The sequence below is a fragment of the Astyanax mexicanus genome, chromosome 9 (assembly GCF_023375975.1).
Source record: "Astyanax mexicanus isolate ESR-SI-001 chromosome 9, AstMex3_surface, whole genome shotgun sequence".
Taxonomy (NCBI): Eukaryota; Metazoa; Chordata; class Actinopteri; order Characiformes; family Acestrorhamphidae; genus Astyanax; species Astyanax mexicanus.
In genome coordinates this window covers 13,090,326-13,110,858 of record NC_064416.1, presented here as the reverse complement: position 1 = coordinate 13,110,858, position 20,533 = coordinate 13,090,326, and the positions used below count along the sequence as shown (strand labels likewise).

Genomic DNA, 20,533 nt, shown 5'->3' with positions numbered 1-20,533 from the left:
TCCCACTACAGAGCTGATGTTCTACAGCCAACAACATCTGGCTCCCTGCTTCTATCTGCGTTTGTAAGCTGAAATTGCCTTAAATGTATATACGCTTCATGTAGAATAATATTGTGCACGGGTGTGGACAATCGTATTCAATACTTATCAATTGGTTAATCAAGGGTTTTCGTTTTTTTGTGCTTTTAATTCTTAAAAATAACTGTAAAGGTTAACCAACACGAACAACAGTAGATAAGCTTACATTCCATGTACTGATTTCATAACGTTTTATTTTAGGATATATACGTACAATACAGTTTAATCTGATTTACTTATATTACCATTCTTTTTCAAGGTTTTATTTAATGTGTAATTTATTGTTTGGGCTACATGCTATCTGCACTGGTCATCAAGGGCTCTCGATTTTCTAAAATCCGCATTCTGCATCAAATAAAAACTAAAAAATGTGATTTAATAACCACAAAAAGTTGTATTACTGCACACAGTGGGGAGCATGGTCCCGTTTTCTTTTTAAGACAGACAGGAACATGGGCAGGATGTTTATACTGCAAAATGTAAACATTTTCCCTGGCCTTCCTTAAATAAAAAAATCAAGCAAAAGCTCCACAAGAGCTGCTAATACCCGTGCCGATACAATGGGTCCGTTTGGATGCAGAGCTCTTCTGGATCCTATGCTGCTTTTCAGCGAGGATTCGGCTTTTAGAAGCCGAGAACGAGTGAGAGAACGAGAGAGAGGAGTCCGGGATCTGGAGCTTACAGCTCAGGTGAAGATCGGATGACGACCTCTCGATAGAGCTCCGTGCTTCTCGACTGCGCGCTCGTCCATCACTCATCGGTGAGTCTAAAGACGCGTGAGCTCCACTTGTCACCTGGATTCAGACAGATGTTCATATTTTAGAAGGTCTGGTTTGAGAAGGGTGAGCACTCTGTAAAGTAAAAGTTTGCCGTCTGTTTGTTCGAGATAAGTTAAAATGCTAATTATTTCAGGTCAAACCGGAGAATAAAATACTTTATAATAAAAAAATAATACAAATGATAACAATGATGGATTATTTAATCAGCATGTTTGACAAACTCATGATGTGTTCTCCAAACACTAAGAAAAATATACCTTCTAGTATTTTCTAGTATGTGATCGTAGCCTAAATATCTTTCCAGGCACAAGGCGAAAAGCTTGGAGCTTGCCCTGGTGTAGAGTTCCAGGGAGAAGGCATCATCCCGTAGTTCAGGATAAGCAGCTAGTCCCTAGACTTCATGTATTGGTATAGCTATTAGCTTTACCTCTTCAAATTTTTTCACATAATTTATTTTATTTTGTACCTGCAGTTGACAATAATAAAATAAAAAAAATAATGGTTAAGGTCCATATGAAAGATTGTATATTAGAGTCTGTATGTCATGCTTGTCTGAATTTCTCAAATCGATCAAACCACGTGGCTACACGTGAACTTGTCACTTTTTAAATTTAAGACTACTGATTCCTAACAAAACGATAGACAATGCGATTTTAATGCATTAAAATACTAAAATATTAAACTTCAGACTAGATATTATCAGGACAATGACATGCAATCAAAATGTTAAATTCGAGACTATATATGATCTTGTTTGGGCTTATCAAAATTGTCTCAGCTCAAAATAATATCTAAATTAGCAAAAAAAAAAAAAAAAAAAACACTCAGCTTGTTATCCTAGCACTAAAATATTATGCCAAACTGTTCCATATATGGTAAACTGTATTGTCAGGGCAATTAAGTGCAATCTAAATGTGAAATGTTTTAAATAGAAGGGCAAACAGAGGACTGTTGGAGAACTGTTGGACCATGTTAAACTGGAGACTAGGTATTGTTAAGACAATGAAAGAAGAAAATTATCTGCCTTTGCCAGTTTAGATGATCCTTACAATATTCCGCTTTTGGGAAATGAGACAACATTTAATTGGATGATCACAATGATACTGTGGAAGATATGCATCTTAAGTACAAACACACACATTTTCGGTATTATAGCCCAAGTTGAGACATTATGCTGTATCAAACTACACTTTTTTTTTTTTTTTTACACCAAATAGGTTGATAATATAGCAGAGAGTCAACTCCACGCTTACATCCACCTTCTACTTTATTCCTCCGTTTGGCAGAAACCTTAAGTGACGTCGTGCCACAGGAGGCCTAAACGAAAATACACAACCGTCCGTCGTTAAGGAGATAGTCTGAAAGCTTGTCTGAAGGCTTAGGTCAGACTTAAACATGATGCTGCTGCTGGGACTGAGTCGGAAACTCAAGCAACTAAGAGATAAATAGAGTAAGAGAATGTTTTCTGATTAAACGGCGCTTTAGCAGAACTTCGTGTCCGATTGTGAGCGCACTGGACCACCCAGGCCTTCCCGTCCCCTGCGTTTAATTAAGACAGCCTTCAGCTCACTTCAGCTCACTCCAGTTCACTCCCCTCAGTTCAGCGCCCCTCTTTCACACTCCTTTAACCCCGCTGGCCTTCTTTGACATGCCCACTAAAATTTCATGTCCATGGACAGAAGATCAGCATATCTTCCGATGTTGTTTACTTGACCCTGGATCTCCTGTAGGTTACAGTAGAACTGAACACAACATTTAGTCTATTTAGTATTAATTCTACGTAGACAAATCGTTTTTTGTAGGGAGATGACTGGCTTGGTGGATCTGAAAAATATCCACGTTTCTTAAGCGTGGGCTTTTTTCCATGACGTCTTACTGTGAAATACCTGTAAAATATCTGGGAAATATCTGACAGCATGCAGAAGCTCAGCACACCCATAGTCTTACACTACTGCACTCTAGTTCTGAGTGCTTAGATATGATGCTGCCTTATGTGAAAAGCATGAAATATCTTATTACCTTAAATTAATTAACAATAATAATTTAAAAATGGTTTTACTGTGACCTGTTTTAGGGTGAATTGAGAATACTGTTTTATAGCACTGTAAGGGGTTTAGAAATAGAGTTGAATATTATTATGAATTCATTGTTAGAACTGAAAATGTTATAATATATTCTGCAGTGTGTCCATTTAGCATTTTTTGTTTAAATGTTGAATACATTATATCAGCTCTTTATTTATTCATTTTAAGTTGTTACAAACAAGTGAAAACACTGCTACTGTCATTAAATAATGTATTTTTAATTTAATAACAATACTGTTTAATTTTTTCAGAAAGAGTTCAATGTTATACTTAAAAAAATTAAATGCTGAAGCTTGAGAATGACAGGTCAACAAGAGCAAAACAGCTCAGCATTTAACAGATTTCTGTTCCTTTTTAAAATTATTTAAAAAAATGTCTATTTAAAGCTAAACAGGGTTACCCATTTCTGGGAATGTTTTTAAGTTAATATGTATCTGTACTTTAAGCCTGGAAAAAAAGGAGGTGGAGGTAAGTTTTTTGTCCTGAAAAAAAAGTGCTAAGATTGGTCTTGGGGGATAGCACAGAAGAAGTTGATTTCAGAAAGAACCATGTCTGTAAAAAAAAAGTGAAGGGATAATTTAAAAGTCCTTTTTACTCACACATCACAAATGTGTTTTTATAACCAAAAGTAGTTATTTTGTAACATCACAAAAAACATTTATAGCTCCAAGAAAATTTAATCTGTGCAAACTCTCACTCTTATTTATTTCTAAATAAAACAAATCTGAGTGAGGACTATATGGATTCTGTTTTATATTCTAAAGTACAAAGTTGACATATTTGTGCATTTAGTTTTTCACATACTTTTATTTCTATTTCTAGTCAGCTATATTTGATTAAAATACATGTTTGACTCATTTCTGCCCTTTTACATGTTAGTATTTTCAGTACTTGTTATAGCTCTTAATTTATTTGTTTATTAACAAGGATAACTTAGGTTTACCTTGTTGCTTTAAATCTTTAGCTACTTTATTTTTTATTTTAATAAAATATCCAAGAAAAAAATGTACAATAAAATAATCCGGACATATTTATACATTCAAGTAAAGTTCTGTTTCTTTTTTTCTCTCTGACCTTTACATTTACTTCTACAACTGTCACTTTTTCATTTAAATCCCAACATTTTTTAGACCATATAACACACCATTTAAAATCTAGATCAACATCATCTACATCCCCAACGCTGTTGAAGATAAGGATTTTGCATTGTTGTATGTACTGAAGATGTTCTTCATGCAGTTAAAGTAGGAATCAAGCATTGTACAACATAAATACACTGCCTGAAAGCTGGCAAAAAATCAAAAGCAAGAGAATAAACATATTTGTACTCTAGTAAAGAGTGAATGTTTAATTGTGAATGTGTAGAATTTAAAGTAGATAGTAGTTGGCTACTGGAAAGCTGTTGTTGCAGGCCCACTTGTGTCACTGGAAGGTGTAGCTGTTATGAAAGTAGCCATAGTTTGAATTGTTTCTGAAAAATGAAATGGTCTCAGAGAAGAGAGATCACTCTTGTGCACTCAGAGGCCGAGAGGTTCACCAAAAGGGTGCAGTGGAGTTGTTTGAAAGGTCCTGTGACAGACTGATCAATCAACTGGATGTCTGCTGCGTGCAGGTCCACAAGTTCAGTGTTGTTCAATGTGGTGGTCAAGCTCATATGTCGCTGAGGTTTGCAAAACATGGAAAATATTGATTTAGAAGATGCTTACACCTTTTTCACATACTTAGTGACAATAAGTGCACTAAATGTCTATGTGTAAACATTAAACAAACACATTCTTACTATTATACTCAACAATGCATATCTCCAAAAAAAAAAAAAAGATTAAAAGATTTTATTGTAAGGCATACTGGAGCCCATCTATTGATCCATTCATGAAATTTGAACCACCATAAAAGAACACTCACTGTAAAACATTTTAAGTTGGTTAAACTCAGCAACATAAGTTCCCCTGCTGCCTTAAAAAGTTGAGTTAACTCAACTTGATGAAAACATTTGTATGAACTCAAGATGTTAAGTTAAACAAGTTGTTCAAATACTCATTACTTATTGTTTCAACTTGAGTTTTTGTCCTTTTTTTTAAAATGTTCTGTTTAGTCAAATAAACTAACAATTCAGCTTTATTTTAACACACACTTTCAAGTTAGTAAAACTTCAGTAATATTCACACAACTTATTATTTTAAGTTAACCATAAGTATTAGAAACATTTTTAACATTATTATTTAACTGCCAATACTGACAGTATATTGCTGGGGCAGAATAAGAGTAAACTCAGTAAAGAGTGAACTCTGTAGCTCAAAGCCAGCATACTGTGATCACTACAAACACAACAAAGTTAATGTGCTCTTACAGCCTACAACACTGAGGCCTGGCAATCAACACATATATTATATTACTGCACGCCCAGGATCAGGTAGCTTTGTACAACAGACAACACAAAGATGGTAAGTAAGGGAGAGACCACACCCAATATGCAAATATTGGCCTGGCAATCAACGTATATATTATAATTAGTGCACGCCCAGAATAAGGTAGCTTTGGGCAACAGACAAAAAAAAAGTGTTTAGCCCAATGTGCCCACGGTTTTAAAGTTGTAAAAAGTACTCCAGTCTTTTCTAACTTGCTGCCTATCACTCTACCTCTCTGCATTTTCAAATCTTCACACTTTCATTTTTTTTAACCAATAACTTAAAAACGTAAGTTGAATAAACTTGGGTAAATTTGAATAACTCACAGGAAGTTAAGACAATATGTTATTTTAAGTTATTTTTATGTAAAACGAAGGAACTTGAGTTCAATATACTAAACTTGTCATGGCAATTGGAATTGAAAAGAACAAATAAGTTCACATAACTTAATGTGGCTGTAATGTTTTACAGTGCTGCCAAATTCACATAAGTTCAAAAACTGAGAAACAGACAAACAAAACACCAAAATAAACAAAAAATGTTTGTCAGGCAGTGAAGATATGTATGTGTATTTTACTTAAGTTAGACAAATGAAACTACATAATGCTTGTATTTGCAATACAAATTGCACCACAGCAGTATTATATTATACTAGATAATAAATTAAATAATTTTTGGGAAGGAGAGTAACATAATTTCAATTCTCTGTATGTCCTGTACATATGCAGTATTGACAATAAAACTACTTGACTTGACTTGGTAGCTTGCAAAAACTGACATCTGTAAAATTCTACATGCAAAAGCTTTTAATTAAATGCTTCAATACTTTGAATTGTAATAATAGCATCTCCAAAGCTTTCTTTATGGCATTGTAATATTATTTGCAGTTATCCAAATCTGGGTTTAATAAGTGAATGTTAAATCGTTTGGTCTAATTGAACACATTCTCAGTGGCGCTTCAAGCTTTGTTCTTTAAACTATGTCATAATATTTCATGTAATTTCTTCAAAAGGAGAAATATTAGTTTTAACTCTATTTTTCTAAAGCGATCTGGAGTTTTACCAATAACAATTCCTTACATTATTTTAAATAATGTGCGAAGGTGCAAAAAAAATATATATTTTTTTAAAGATAATCCATCTTATTTAAACAGAAAAGCTTATGCAGACTAAATTAATCTACAGATTTCACCCCCTCAAAATCTCTAAATAATCTAAATAGTTCCGGTAATCATTCCTACTGTCCGCAAAAAGCGCAAAAGGCCACGGTCTCAGCGGTAATGTCGTGTCCCCACTGCGCTGCCATTGAACTGCCATTGCGCTCAGTCTCCGTCAGTAAGAGCAGCAGTGGGCGCCCACCTCCTCATCACTTTCACTCTCTCTGTAGGTGGCCGTGTATATTTTCCTTGCAGTGGTGTTTATGTGAATGCAGAGGGGACGGGATTAGAGGCAGGAGGCTGATTGCGCGCGCTGGCTGAACTGAGCTCAGCTGGGGCTCCCACCCATCCGCGCAATCACCCCAGATCACTTTTTAATTCACTTGGCGAGAACTTGCCATTGGACTTTCAAAGCACTTTTTTGGGTAAAATGCATCCCATTCACAAAGCTTCATTAGTGTTGTACAGCCTCGTGTTGCTGGAGGTAATTCATTTTCGTTTAACTGTTAAAAATAATATACGAACATCATTGTCTAAAAACCTACATCTTAATTTCCGACTTTTTTCACTTTCGAATCTGGCTGTTTTTCTTTACAATGTGTCAAAATTTCATAATTAATGGACCAGTAGAATGTACAATCTACATTTAATTGGAAGGAGATATTTTATAATTATTTCTATTAAACAGCAATATAGTCTGTAATATTGCTGTTTTGGATATTAGGTGATTACAAGCTTAACAGTGATGATATACCAGTCTATTGGGTATGTAAATAATATATAACACAACGTAGTAAAAAATAAAGCAAAATATTTGTATTAAATTTTTTAAAAATATAGATTTGTAATTGATCATTAGATTCTGTCGTTTTTTATCTCTCAAAAGTACAAGTATTGGTCTCTTGTATCTCTTCGTTTCTGCACGATACAAAAATAGTAGTAGAACTGAAGAGATCTTCAGGGTGGTCTTAAGTGGGCGACATGGTAATTGATCATTGGACTGTTAGCTAAACCATACAGGCAGAGTGAAGAGCAGAGATGACCCCGTGTCCCTTCGTCCCAGGAATACATTCCCCAACAAGCCGAACTCAGTGGCAGTCATGAACTTCTTAACTTTCAATGAAATATTTTAATGTTAAAATATACAAAAATATTTCGTCAGATTACATTTGAGCATTTCTGTTAATGTCTCTAATAAAAAAAATATATATATAGAATAAATATTTTTTAGAAGAAAATGTTTAGATATGTTTAGATTTTCGTCATCTGTGCATTGAATTAACATTTACTCTCTTTGAATTCAACGCAAATAAAACCCGGGGTATAACATCGACGTCTTTTCATTTTAAATATATTTTATTATTTATTTACTTGAATATTATTTATTTAAAGTTGTTAATGTTTTTGTGGAAAAAATATGCACATGGTCACTGTCACACGCAAAATCCTCGCATAAACGTTTTGGTAGAAGAAAAATCACCCCTTAACTTTAAACAAAAGTCGATACAAAGATATTTAATGTCACGTTATTTCCATAGTTTTTAACACAATGTGAAGAATTAATATCAGATTCAAAGGACTGACCGTTTATGTATTAAGATAAACTGTGTCTGTGGTCAGTTACCATAGTCAATAATTATTTAAACCGATTTCTGTGGATCTCTTTTTCTATATTAAACACACAAAAACAGAAGTATACTACAAATATCTATACACATACTTAGGTATAAAGTATTGTTTTTATTGGATGTTAAACAATAAATCCATGGCTAGAATTAAGGTGCTTTTTGATCATATTGGCACCTTCCTGGTATGGCAGTAGTGTTCTAATTAAAATAATATTTATAAATTAGTTTTCTTCATTCGGACAATATCCTAATATTATTATTATAAAATATTTTAAATTAGCTTTAAAAGTATTCCCTGTTTCTAGTTTTTCATTCTGAAATTAACTAAATATTTTCCTCTATTCATAAAATTTGAATGCGTTTCAGTTCATTAAATTGATCCTATTTACCTGAGCATTTACATTTTGGTGCATGATATTTTGAATCCTTATAAAGTAATTTCCAATATAAATCACAATTCTAAATACATACACGGTATGGGAGCTGACCAAATTCTTGTATTGCAAATACACAAATTATTGTACAGCTGTTCGTTGCGCATGATATATAATATAATATAATATAATATGAAATAAAGGTAAGTTATATTTATGGTAGTGTATGTATTAGTAAAAATATTAGTACATTTTTAAGAGGAGTAAATTACAATAATTTATTTAAGAGTTTAAAATAAAATGTAAGCAAAAGATCACGCGCGAATATTTAGATTGTGGCTGCATGACGCACTAATGCTGTCATTCCTGTATGATATAAAAACCGCTTCGTAAGATAATCTTAAATATATATATAAGGCGTTTTAATTCGGATCATAAGTTGTTGTGACTGTCAGTCATTCAGCTGTAGTGCGGACAGACTGTAGAGCTGAATGTCAAGCTGTGGTGGGAGCGAGGCTCATTCAATGTCAGAGGAATAAAGGTTGGAAGTGCTTTTACGTTTCTATGTCATTCACCTCTGCCCACTTTTTGTTGTATGAATAATACAAATTTATAGATAAATTCCTTTATTGTGATTGCTAAATTACGAAAATGAACAGTATGACAAGGTTCAAATAATATATTTACATTTTTAGGCCACCATAAATTTTAGTGACCACAAAATAATATATTTAAGTCACTTAGGTTTCTAGTGGACATAAAAGAATACATTGAAACCATATGATAATATACAGCAGCCACAAATTCAGTTTTTTGTGGCCACAAAATACAAAATCAAAACCACAAGAGAATATATTGAGGCCACGAAATGATACATTGAGGCCACATCAAAATATATTGAGGCCACAGTTTAAGTTTCTAGAGACCACAAAATAGTATATTGACGCTAGAAAATAAAATATTTGCAATATATTTATATGTTTATTAAAGTTTGTAGTGACCATAAAATGTTGATACCACATACATTATTTTGTGGTCACTAAAAATTAATAAGTGGTCGTAATATATTATCTTGTGCCCATGCTGTATTAAGAACAACCCTTATTTCAGCTTAGGACATGTCTACTAAAATTTCAATGTCTTTTAAGTCTTATTTAAATAGCCATTGTTTTAAAAGTTCAGTCCTGTTATTTTACTTTGTACAAAATCTTCAATTCATTAGAATATTCAAATCCACAGTCAAAAAGTAAATTTTTCTTTCTAAAATGCTATAGACAATTGCATTTGTCTCTGCATCATAGTAGGAAGCATCTCAACCAGTTGATGGTCATGCATTGTAAGCTCACATCTGTGACCTCTTTTAGTAATCTAAACCATTTCAAGTAGTTATTACACTTAGTTCTGTGCTTGCAGTAGTTGCAATTGTGATTTTCGTCTTTGATCTATAAGTACAGGGAGTAAAAAGGATGAAAAAGAAGTGAACAATGATTTTCCCATCATCCCACACTTCCATCAACATTCTCATTGCTGGCTCATGTCAAGCTTATGCACTAATGATAATTGAAATGTATGAGAAGAAGTGAGTTTCACTGCAATCTAACCCTCGGTGAGAATACCCGAAAAACCACTGTATAATTGACATTTCTCTCTCTATCTCACGCACTGCAGAAGACCACTGTGAGTGACTGTGTGGGGGGAGCAGTTAGACACTGTGAGCTGAGCTCCACATGAAGCTCAACTTACTTTTTTTAAGTAAATAAAGAAAAACATAATAATACTAAAAAATAATTCTACCTATTATTTTATTAGTATTTGGTCTTACTAATGAAACATATCTACACACCACCAAAGATATACTGTACATGCAGTCTAATCAGGCCACATTACCAGAAACACAAAAAGGCCTCACATTTCTATTGTGCAGGTTAAACTAATTTAGTCCAGTCTGACTTGATGAGAGCAGGAACTACCTTTTTTTTTTGCATGTGTTCCATATATATCTGTATTACCCAGTGCCTCATCCTCTCTCCCTCTCTATGAAGGAGGACTTTCCTGTGGGGAGGCGATTCGGAAAAAGCAATTAAGAATTCCCAAACAGTTAACAACAATAGAAGATGCCACTGAGCAATGCCTGTTCTCAGTCCTCAAAGGTCTTCCTCTCCAGCTCTCATGGGCTATTTTTAGACAGTGCAAAAAGCCTATAGAATAGCTCCTGGCAGCATCTCCTATACAGACTAGAAGGGGTGTCATTTTTTGTGGTATCCTGTATCTTACAAATAATATTTTGCAGCCCACAACATGATGTTTGTACAGTACTAACTCCACAGCACTAAAACCAAAGGCAATAATATTGTCCTATTCTCTGTAAAAGGAAACCTATAGCCATGTGGTACTCTGAGATCAGGAACTGAGGAACGTTTCAGAATAGTAATGTAACTCTGCTCTCTCTGCAGCAGAATGCCAGGGTGGGAAAAGGGGTTGGGAGCATTTCCTGCTTAGAGGGGGTCCCAGTGATGCATCAGACCAAACTGGCATCATGTGACGCAAAGCCAGCCAGGACATAGTGCTCTACTCTCTCTGTTTCTAGATTCAAGTCAGATTCAATTGGTGATTACAAAAAGAAATGGCAGGACTGCTCAGAGATTTTCAGGTGATATGCTGGTTGGATGTGGTACATATCCCCACAAGCCAAAAATACAGCTTTTATGTTAGCGCTGACTGTTATGAAATAAAATAAAGCACATGTACAATGTAGAAAAAAAATATTAACACTACAAGCAGAGGTTTAAAGTACAAAGAAAATTGACCTTTTTCTCACTGTAATTGGGAACAAAATGTAGCAGAAGTATATCAAACATTTATCAAATAAATTTAACCACACTTAATATTACTATTTCCTCTGAAATGTCTATATGTTAATGACTATATGTATAAGTCCAGTAAAAAAACACATTACCTTCATTCCTGGCTCAAAGTGAAAGTCCAGTTTAGCTTGTTTAATACTGGTGATACTGGGCCATTCTCTGCTTCGATACATGGGTCCTTATATTCCAGGGTTTGTTTTAATGGTTTGAAAACTGCTTGTGATGTTTACAACTATTGAAGTGTAGTTTTAAAGTGCACATAACTTACATTTAATGCCAATTTTATTGAAAAATGGAAATAATGGAAATATATCTTTTTGTGGAAACGAACAGTCCTCTTCCATTGTAATCAAACTGCGTTCATGTTTCCCAGCCTTTACTATCACATGACCAGCTGTATCAAGGTGTTAGTGGATGCATAAATTACGCAGAAGGCAGCTTAGAAAATGATTTGTATCGTGTTTTTTTTATTGAAAAACGTAAGTATTTTTTGGATTAATTTATTAATTGTAATGTGATTAATATTTAAAATATTTAATGTTTGTAATGTGTTATTTAAAAAAAAAAATTAACCCAACAATTTTTGAAAAAAAAAAAAAAAAAAAAATAGAAATGCTATGGATATTATGTGCAAGGAACATTGTGAAATTAATCTAATTATTGAAAGTCAATTTAGCTTTTAATAAGTTAGTTTATTAGCTTTAATGTGACTACACAATTAATATTTGTAATGTGTTACATTACTTTGTTATAGAAAAAAACGTTAAAGTGCTGAATTGTGTTACTTTGTATAACGTTACACAACACTTTTAATTAAGAGATAAATGCAATGGTCAATTAATCAGTAATGTAAACAGTAAGATGGCGATTGAGAAGGGTAATGGTGCTATCAGTAGCAGTTGATGAGGTCTATGTGCTACAGTCACAACATTCACATCCTTTGAGCTTCTGCTGAAAGTGTAAAACAGCCAAAAACTATTGATCTGAAGACTCCAAAGACCCTTAAGAGGTTTGAAGATTTGCTGTGAGGGTTTGATTGCATTCTGCGACCAGAGCATTAGTCTGGTGAAGATGTGGGATGATCATCACCCCACTTTATTATTCCCAACTCCCTATTCTATTCTGTTGCCAGTTCTTCTTTATAGGGACAAGTCAGTTTGAATTAGCTGAATAGCCTACATTTTTTAGAACGGGTGTCCACTCACATTTGAATGTATAGTGTACATTTGAGTTCACTTAGATATTTATCTAACTATTTTGCACTTAGAAATTAATACTGGGATGAACATTTGACCCCACAACAGCCTTTTTGCAAAAAACTTTTTTTTTTTACCTGCGTAAATATTAGGATGTGTGTTGGACACATACAACCTATTGTACAATATTATTGAAAAAAAAAAATAGGGTTTCCTTGAAAAAGTGACCTGACACTATGTTTAATAGAAGAAAAAAACGTGAATTCGATTTTTCAGCTTGAAATGTAATGACTTTTCCTAGAGAGACCCCAATGTTAGAATAAGTGAAACAGCACCTTTGTTAATACTTCCATAAATGCTTAGTTTGTCTTCAGGTCATCATTTTTGACTCTTAGGACAAGCAGCATATATAGAATGTTAAGACTACACAAGGGTTACGTTAGAGGTACGTGTTCTTACTGTTTTGTGGTGAACATCTTCACAGACTTCTCATTAGCTTCAGTTTGCTCACAGGCCTTGTGTTCATGGTTCTGAACATAGCTGAACTAGCTCACAAATGAACCTTCTTTGACTCTTCACACTGACAGTGTCTGTACATCGTCGAGTTGTCCGTTTTATAGAGCAACCAGAAGAGATTATGTTATATGTACAAGACCTGGAGATGAGGAGCTTTGGGTTCAGTCAGCTGAATGGCTCCCAGGTTCAGAGGCCAGCCTGAGACAGTTTGTAAGTGTTTGTCTGTCTATGTCTCCTGTGTGTGCAGAACATAGACACACACACACATAAGCACACACACACATAAGCACACACACACACACAAACACACACACACAGACGCACTCACATACGCACTTACAGGTGTGTCTCCAGACGTGTCGACAGCCTGGACCTGCTCCCTGGGGTTTGTGTAAATGTCACAAGGAGCACACGGGGAATCTTAGCCTGAACCCGTCAAAGGGCTTTTTATTTCCACCTGCTCCAGGCCTCTTTCCGTTGGCCTGCTCTATAACAATGGTGCTGGAAAAGCCAGGAGAGTGCTGTGTGACAGGGCCAGGATTGATGCTGGATTATGTTTGGCCCCTCTTCAGATCTGCTCCACTCGGGAAGCGCTTCCCCTCCCCTTTTCCACCAACCACTACAACCACCACCACCAACACCTCTTCCAACACACGAAATTCCTTCTACACTGTGAAATAAATGCCAATAGCCAGAAATGGTAACTTGGCATGCTCTCGTAAACACGATTTTCATTAGATGTAGATCAACTTGCCACTCTATAGAAAAAGGTGAAATTAATTTATGTTATGTAGTCGGGCCTGAGCCAAACTTGGAGGCCTGCGAGGGACAATGGGACTCAGTCATCAATATCTAAGATTTTTCTTTTTTTTTTTTTGGAGAAAAGTCCTAATAAAAGGTGTATTAATTAATCTATTCTTGAGAAAGTCCTAATTAAAGGTGCATTAATTAATCTATTCTTGAGAAAAGTCCTAATTAAAGGTGTATTAATTAATCTATTCTTGAGAAAAGTCCTAATAAAAGGTGTATTAATTATGTGTTTTCAAAGCCCACATTTGTTCTCCACTCTGCTCTTATAATGATGGACCCCACTGTCTTCATAAAGTGAGCTATTGGCATCATTGTGGTGCTGCTCATAAGAGACGTGGACCCATTTTCTCTGTAAAGCTGCTTTGTGACAACTTTTGTTGTAAAAAGCACTATGTATATTTAGAAATAATAAATTAACACATACACTGAATTGATTTGAAACTAAATTCCAAAATGAACTAAAAAATCAAGGGAGAATGTCACAATTTTTATGAAAAATGGGTTTTAAAGATGAAATTACTTTTTTCTGTCCAGGAATTCCAGGATTCAGACCATTACTAGAAAGACTTTAGTGGCCATTACAAAACATTGCTAGGTCACTGCAACATTGCAAAAAACTCAAATAATTCATTGTGTACTTGTCATAATCTGATTATCTGATTTTACTGTTAAACTCTGATGTAGCTGTCAATCTGAACGTAGACATTTAAAAATGTTTTCAGGTTCTCAGCTTTTTATTACAAATAAAAAGCTTAAATGAACAAATGTATTTGCTCAATTTGTTTTAAATGTTCCATTTATTCCAATAGTTATATCATTCAATTAACATTAAAATGATTCTTTCTTTTTTTGCTGTTTCCGTAGATTGATGGTGAGGACTGGATGAGACCACTCTACCCCATATTAAGCTGATGTTGGGGTAAAAATGAAGAAAGTACAGGTATGTGAGGAACTGCACTAAGTAACAGCATCAGGTCATTCTTTGGAGCGCTGACCCTCGACCTTTACATGTGTTTATATCTTGTGATTGATTGGACAAATAGTGATGAGTCATACCCCCAAGTGTGTTTATATTTCAGAGTCACGCAAGGAAGGAAAAGAGCTATGACCTGCTAAAAGCGAGCAAGCGAGTGGGAGAGAGAGAGAAGAGAGAGAGAGAGAGAGAGAGAGGATATTGAATTGACTTATTATTGCTTGTACACAATTTTACATGAAAATGAACATGCTCATATTAAAAGTACAAATGTTGTTCTGTTGTTTTACCAAATGATAATATAGTGTAATGCTATGTAATCTTGTATTTTTTTTCATGGAAAAATAATCTGTTGAGATTCTGTCATTGTCCTAATAAAAGTTCCAGAATTTTTCCCTCATTGGCTCGACTGTTGTCTAATCACTAATCACAAGGTCTTCTCTTCCATTACCCTTTACTTCCATCCTCTCTCACAGCAATCCATATTCTCAAGCCCTTCAAACCAATCTCTTGAGTAATACGCAGAACTTCAGCGACTAAAACAAGTAAGCCGCAGCGGCCTACTGCACGCCTGTGATTAAAACGCAATGTCCTGCCTGCTTTAGACAGTTGTTATTGCATAAGTGTTGAATGAGAGCCTTAGTTAGATTTGCTAAATAAATACGTGCAGACCTTCAGCAATCCATCCCGTGTTTGTTCCTTCCTCGTTTGAAGAGTAAGTGGAGGAGCTCATCAGCGACCCGCGAACGCTGCCTGACGCCCCGCTCTGTAACTAACGCACTGACACAATGAAAGAGCCAGCAGCTCTCATTTTGGGCCAATTCTCCTGAATTGTAAGGTTTGTCATGGGGCTTGATGGATAGCTGTGTTTATCACCATATTATTAAGTAATCAGAGCACACCGCAGTAGCTCCTCAAACTCCTTAATTCAGGCAAAAGGTCTGAGATTAAACTCAAATTAAAGGCCCCTGAGCACTGTTTACTTTCTGGGAGTCATTCTTTTTTTCATATGTGGTGAAAAGTTTATATTTATGCTCTGGGTCTTGTTGGGTAAAAGTGACCCATAGAATTAAAAAAAAAAGCTGTTAAGATGTTTATGTGCATATTGTCCTGTAGGATTATGGTTAGTGACCAGAATCTTTAGGCTAGAAGAACAAATCTTCTCTACTTTACACCAAACATCTACTGAGCCAACTTTAGAGATGTTTGTCAGCTAGAAAAAAAATGGATTATAACAAAGAGAGAGAGAGAGAGAGAGAGAGAGAGAGAGAGAGAGAATGAGTCAGGGCTGTTTCATAGATTAAAGTCAAGTTCAATTGGTGATTAGGAGAAACATGGCAGAGCTGCTCTGAGAAATCATGACTAGATGTAATAAACATCACCACAAGCGAAATGTTTTAGACTAAATTTCTAATGTAATCTAAATATCTACTATTTCTCAGTAAGATTAGTATTATAACATCAACTCACATATTTCTACTTTATTTAGTTCTTTTTTGGGTGATTCTATATAAGACAATGCTCTTATTCCATTGATGAAATGGACTAAAACAAGTAAAAATAAGTTTAAAATAAGTTTAACAATTTTATAATATTTTTTCTAAGTCCTAAAACTGACTCACATCAGCTTTTTAAGCCAGATTTAAGAGGATTTCAAATATCATTGAGATATTCTTTGCAGCGGATGTGAAAATGTTTTTATATATATATTATTGTCAAGAAACACGAATAGTGAGCTGAATCTTCAGGTTCTAAGGAAAAACCCATCTTTAAATCTGTGTTTAGAGAAAACGTATTAGTCACAAATAAGGTTTCAATTATAACTTTGAATGGGATCTATTGTCAATGTTATAGAATCATTGTTAGTAATTTTGAATCATTATCTTTTGTATTATTTAAAGAACATAAAAATATCAAAACAACTGAAATGTTTCTTTTTTGGCCTAAATTCTGGCTTTTTCTCTTTACAAAATCTGATTTTAAAAGTATTGCGTATAATATCTGCTCAAACCATAGAAAAAATAACGATAAATATGTTTGTATGCCTATTATCATAGGGAAATATGGTTAGCAAGTAATCTTCAGGCTAGAATAAAAAATCTTCATCAGAAAAAATAAAAAATGATGGTCAGTACAATACTAGACACTGATTGAGTCTGAAATGCATCAGTACCCCCTCCAGTATGGCTTCTCCAATCTGCTCCACAAAATGAATTTCAATCATGATGATCCAAACAGAGAAAGAACAGCCTTCCAGTGAGATACAGCACAAATCTCTGCAGCTTGGATCAATTGTAGCCGAGCTGCTTTTGGTCTGAGGCTATTCCGCCGCTGAGTACAGCTGAGGTAAACACTGTATGCTGGCATGGATGGCGGGCGGGCGGCCGTGAGGGAAGCCTGATGGTGCAGAGTCTGAGAGAACCGTGCCACTGCTGATGGAGCCTCTGCTGCACGTCTGCAACCTGACACAAGTGATGGATAGTCATTTGGTAATGAGCCATGTATTAGACTGAAATGGTGATTTTAAAAGCTGTAGCTTGTTCTGTTGGAATGGTCGACTTAATATGGGATTTAATCAGCTGCATCTGCTACGTGTGTGTGTATGAGGAAGGCAGTGGGCATGCAAATTACACTACATTAACCATTTCACCATGCTCACCTTCACAACCATACACATTTTACTGTGATCTCTGAATTTAGGATATGCATTTTGTTGTTTTTTATAGGAAAACATTGAATAAAAACCAATTACTAAAAGTACTCATACTGTAGAAGTAGGCCTGGGCCATATAGTAAAAATATTATATTACAATGTTTAAAACCATTTTCACAATACACAATATTTATTTTGATATGCATGATCGCAGACAAAATGCATCAGTAGCAAAAGATCCTTAAAGAACTACATTTTAAACACTGTCCATTCTGAGTAATGTGATTTTAATTCAAGATTTTCTATCATTATTCCAAGTAAACTGGACTGGGTCAGTGTTCTGTCAGCATTAACAATGTCCTCGATATGATTATAAACATATATTGTATCACAATCCAAAAATATATAGGCATATTGCCCACATATACATACAGCTCTGGAAAAAAATTAGACCACTTAAAAATGATGAGTTTCTTTGATTTTACCTAATTGAAAACCTCTGGAATATAATCAAGACGAAGATGGATGATAACAAGCCATCAAACCAAGCTAAACTGCTTGAATTTTTGCACCAGGAGTAAAGGCATAAAGTTATCCAAAAGCAGTGTGTAAGACTGGTGGAGGAGAACACGCCAAGATGCATGAAAAACCGTGATTAAAAACCAGGGTTGTTCCACTAAATATTGATTTCTTAACTGAAACTTTATGAATATGAACAGATCTGAAAGCTCTGCATCTTTTTTGTTATTTCAGCCATTTCTTATTTTCTGCAAATAAATGCTCTAAATGATATTATTTTTAATTTTTATTTGGAATTTGGGAGAAATTTTGTTCGTAGCTTATAGGAAAAAACAAAAAGGTTTATTTTACTCAAACATATACCTATACATAGAAATCAGAAAAAAACTGATCTCTTAATTTTTTCAAGAGCTGTAGAAGCATCAAAACTGTGCGACCACTGTGTGATTTTGTTGATTAATAGTTTAAAATGAATCTTAAAATTGATTCTAATAGAAACAGAATGTGTAAAATATGAATGGGCCTGCATTTCAATCTGCACTCTCTCGCTGTAACTCAGAAACAGGTTCAGAACGGTTTAGATTCACTGTGTCACACAGTTACAGTGTCAGTGAGTGTGAAAAAACACTCTCCACTCAGAAGCATAGGCCACCTTCTGGTGTAATTCATAGAGGAGAGTAGGACATAACTGACGCTGTTCAAATTTGAAGAAAAAAAAACATGAGTTTGAACAAGATACTTTAATATATTAATAGGGCTGCATATTAGCAGGAACTTGGCAATTCAATACATATTACAATACAGGGGTTATGATATATATATACTATATTTCAATATACCGCAATATTGTGAGTAAAATATAAGGAAAACTCTCATACTGTAAAACACAAATTATATTTATAAAATCTGAATAAAAGAAAAGTTTATTTTTCTTTATGCAAACAGAACAGTGGATTCTTTAGGATTTTTTTTTTTTGCGTTTTTTTTATTTGAAACTGTGGAATAACCCCTTAAGGTGTTTTGAGGAAGCTTCAGTGTGTATTAAGGTTTCTGTAGCACCTTGAACTTTCTTGAAGGTTCCTTAAAGCACCTTTAAGGGTTCCTCCACAGTTTCAAATAGGATAATCCTTAAAAGTTCCTCAGGGAACATATAGATTTCACAGTGTAAAACACTGCTATCTAGTTGTCAGGGTTTCATGACAAAACCAAATGTAGACTGTCAACATTTACATGTTTACAGTTGATACTGTGTTTTTGAAAATCGATACAGTATTGCAAAACAAAACACTGTGATACTTTATTACATCAATATTTTGTAATACCTATAGATATTAAGCTTTAATAAGATATTGTTATGCAACTTAACAAAGTTCTTAAAGGCAAATCTGCTAAAACACTGTCAACGCTGGCTGCTGTGTCTGTAAGTTGTGCAAATTTTACTCAGATGTTAGCATTGTGGAAATGTGAAAGGCAGAAATTTGATATGTGAAATATGAAATGGATTTGCAGTTGTTGTGGTCTATTTACACTGTCACATTTGTTAGGAGGAGTGTGTCTGTCTATTGTGTAAGCTACCAAATAGGCCTTTACACTTGGGGTTAACAGCTTTACACAGCTAGGATTAACCATAATATAGCAGTCTAAGCGGCTAGAAACAGTGGCTGGTAAACTGATATAGATAAAGTGAATAACATTGATAATGGACAAAAAAATACTATATATATATATAGTGCACCTAAACACATTATTTACAACGATTTGTCTCAGCAAAATGAGTGTTTACTGTAACTAAATGCAGAAAAAATAGATAAATACAATAAAAACAAAAGAAAAACCTTTTTTCTAAAAAAGTAGCAGATGTGTCTAATTTCATAAGCAGCTCACATGATTTCACACCATAATGTACTGATTTACATAATAAAAAAAATGGGCCACTATAAGGAAAGCTAATGACTTGGTTAAACCAAAACAGAGACATACAGTAAATGCAATAATAATTTTATTATAAATAATTACCAAATATCAAACATTTCTCCCTCTATTTTTTTTTATTTGGACAACCTTTTTACCTTAAAAACTATTTTTTTTTCTATTTTCTATTTCTTTGTTCATTAAGGTGCTTGATAAAAATAACTTAATACAGAAAATGGTAGGCACTAGGCATGATGGAAGCATCACTTCAGCTGCCTCCTTTCTTCTCTTAAGCATCATCATTCTGGAACAGGGTAAATATGGACTCATCAGACCACATGATCTTCTTCTTTTATTGCTCCAAAGTCCAATCTTTATGCTCCCTAGCAGAGTGAAGCTGTTTTTGCCGGTTATCTTCACTTAAAAGGCTACCTAGCTGTTTAGTCCCAATCCTTTGAGTTCCCTTTGCATTGTGTATGCATTGGAATTGCTCTTACTTTCACTATTAAACATATTTCTAAATTCTAGTGTTGTTGAATGATTTGATGTCAATGAACGTTTAAGTGATCGGTGTTCACGATCAT

The 20,533-nt window shown here is 34.4% G+C and overlaps 1 long non-coding RNA gene across 2 annotated transcripts; it reads left to right on the top strand.

Annotated features, from left to right (window-relative positions):
- Positions 1-367: 367 nt before the first annotated feature.
- On the top strand, positions 368-15,110 carry LOC111194758 (uncharacterized). 2 transcript variants are annotated; one of them, XR_002651230.2, is made up of 3 exons: positions 368-838; positions 14,758-14,833; positions 14,973-15,110. It is a non-coding gene; the product is annotated as an uncharacterized LOC111194758 (long non-coding RNA). The 2 variants fall into 2 exon arrangements; XR_007440690.1 differs by having other exon boundaries at positions 14,758-15,110.
- The last annotated feature ends 5,423 nt before the right edge of the window (positions 15,111-20,533 follow it).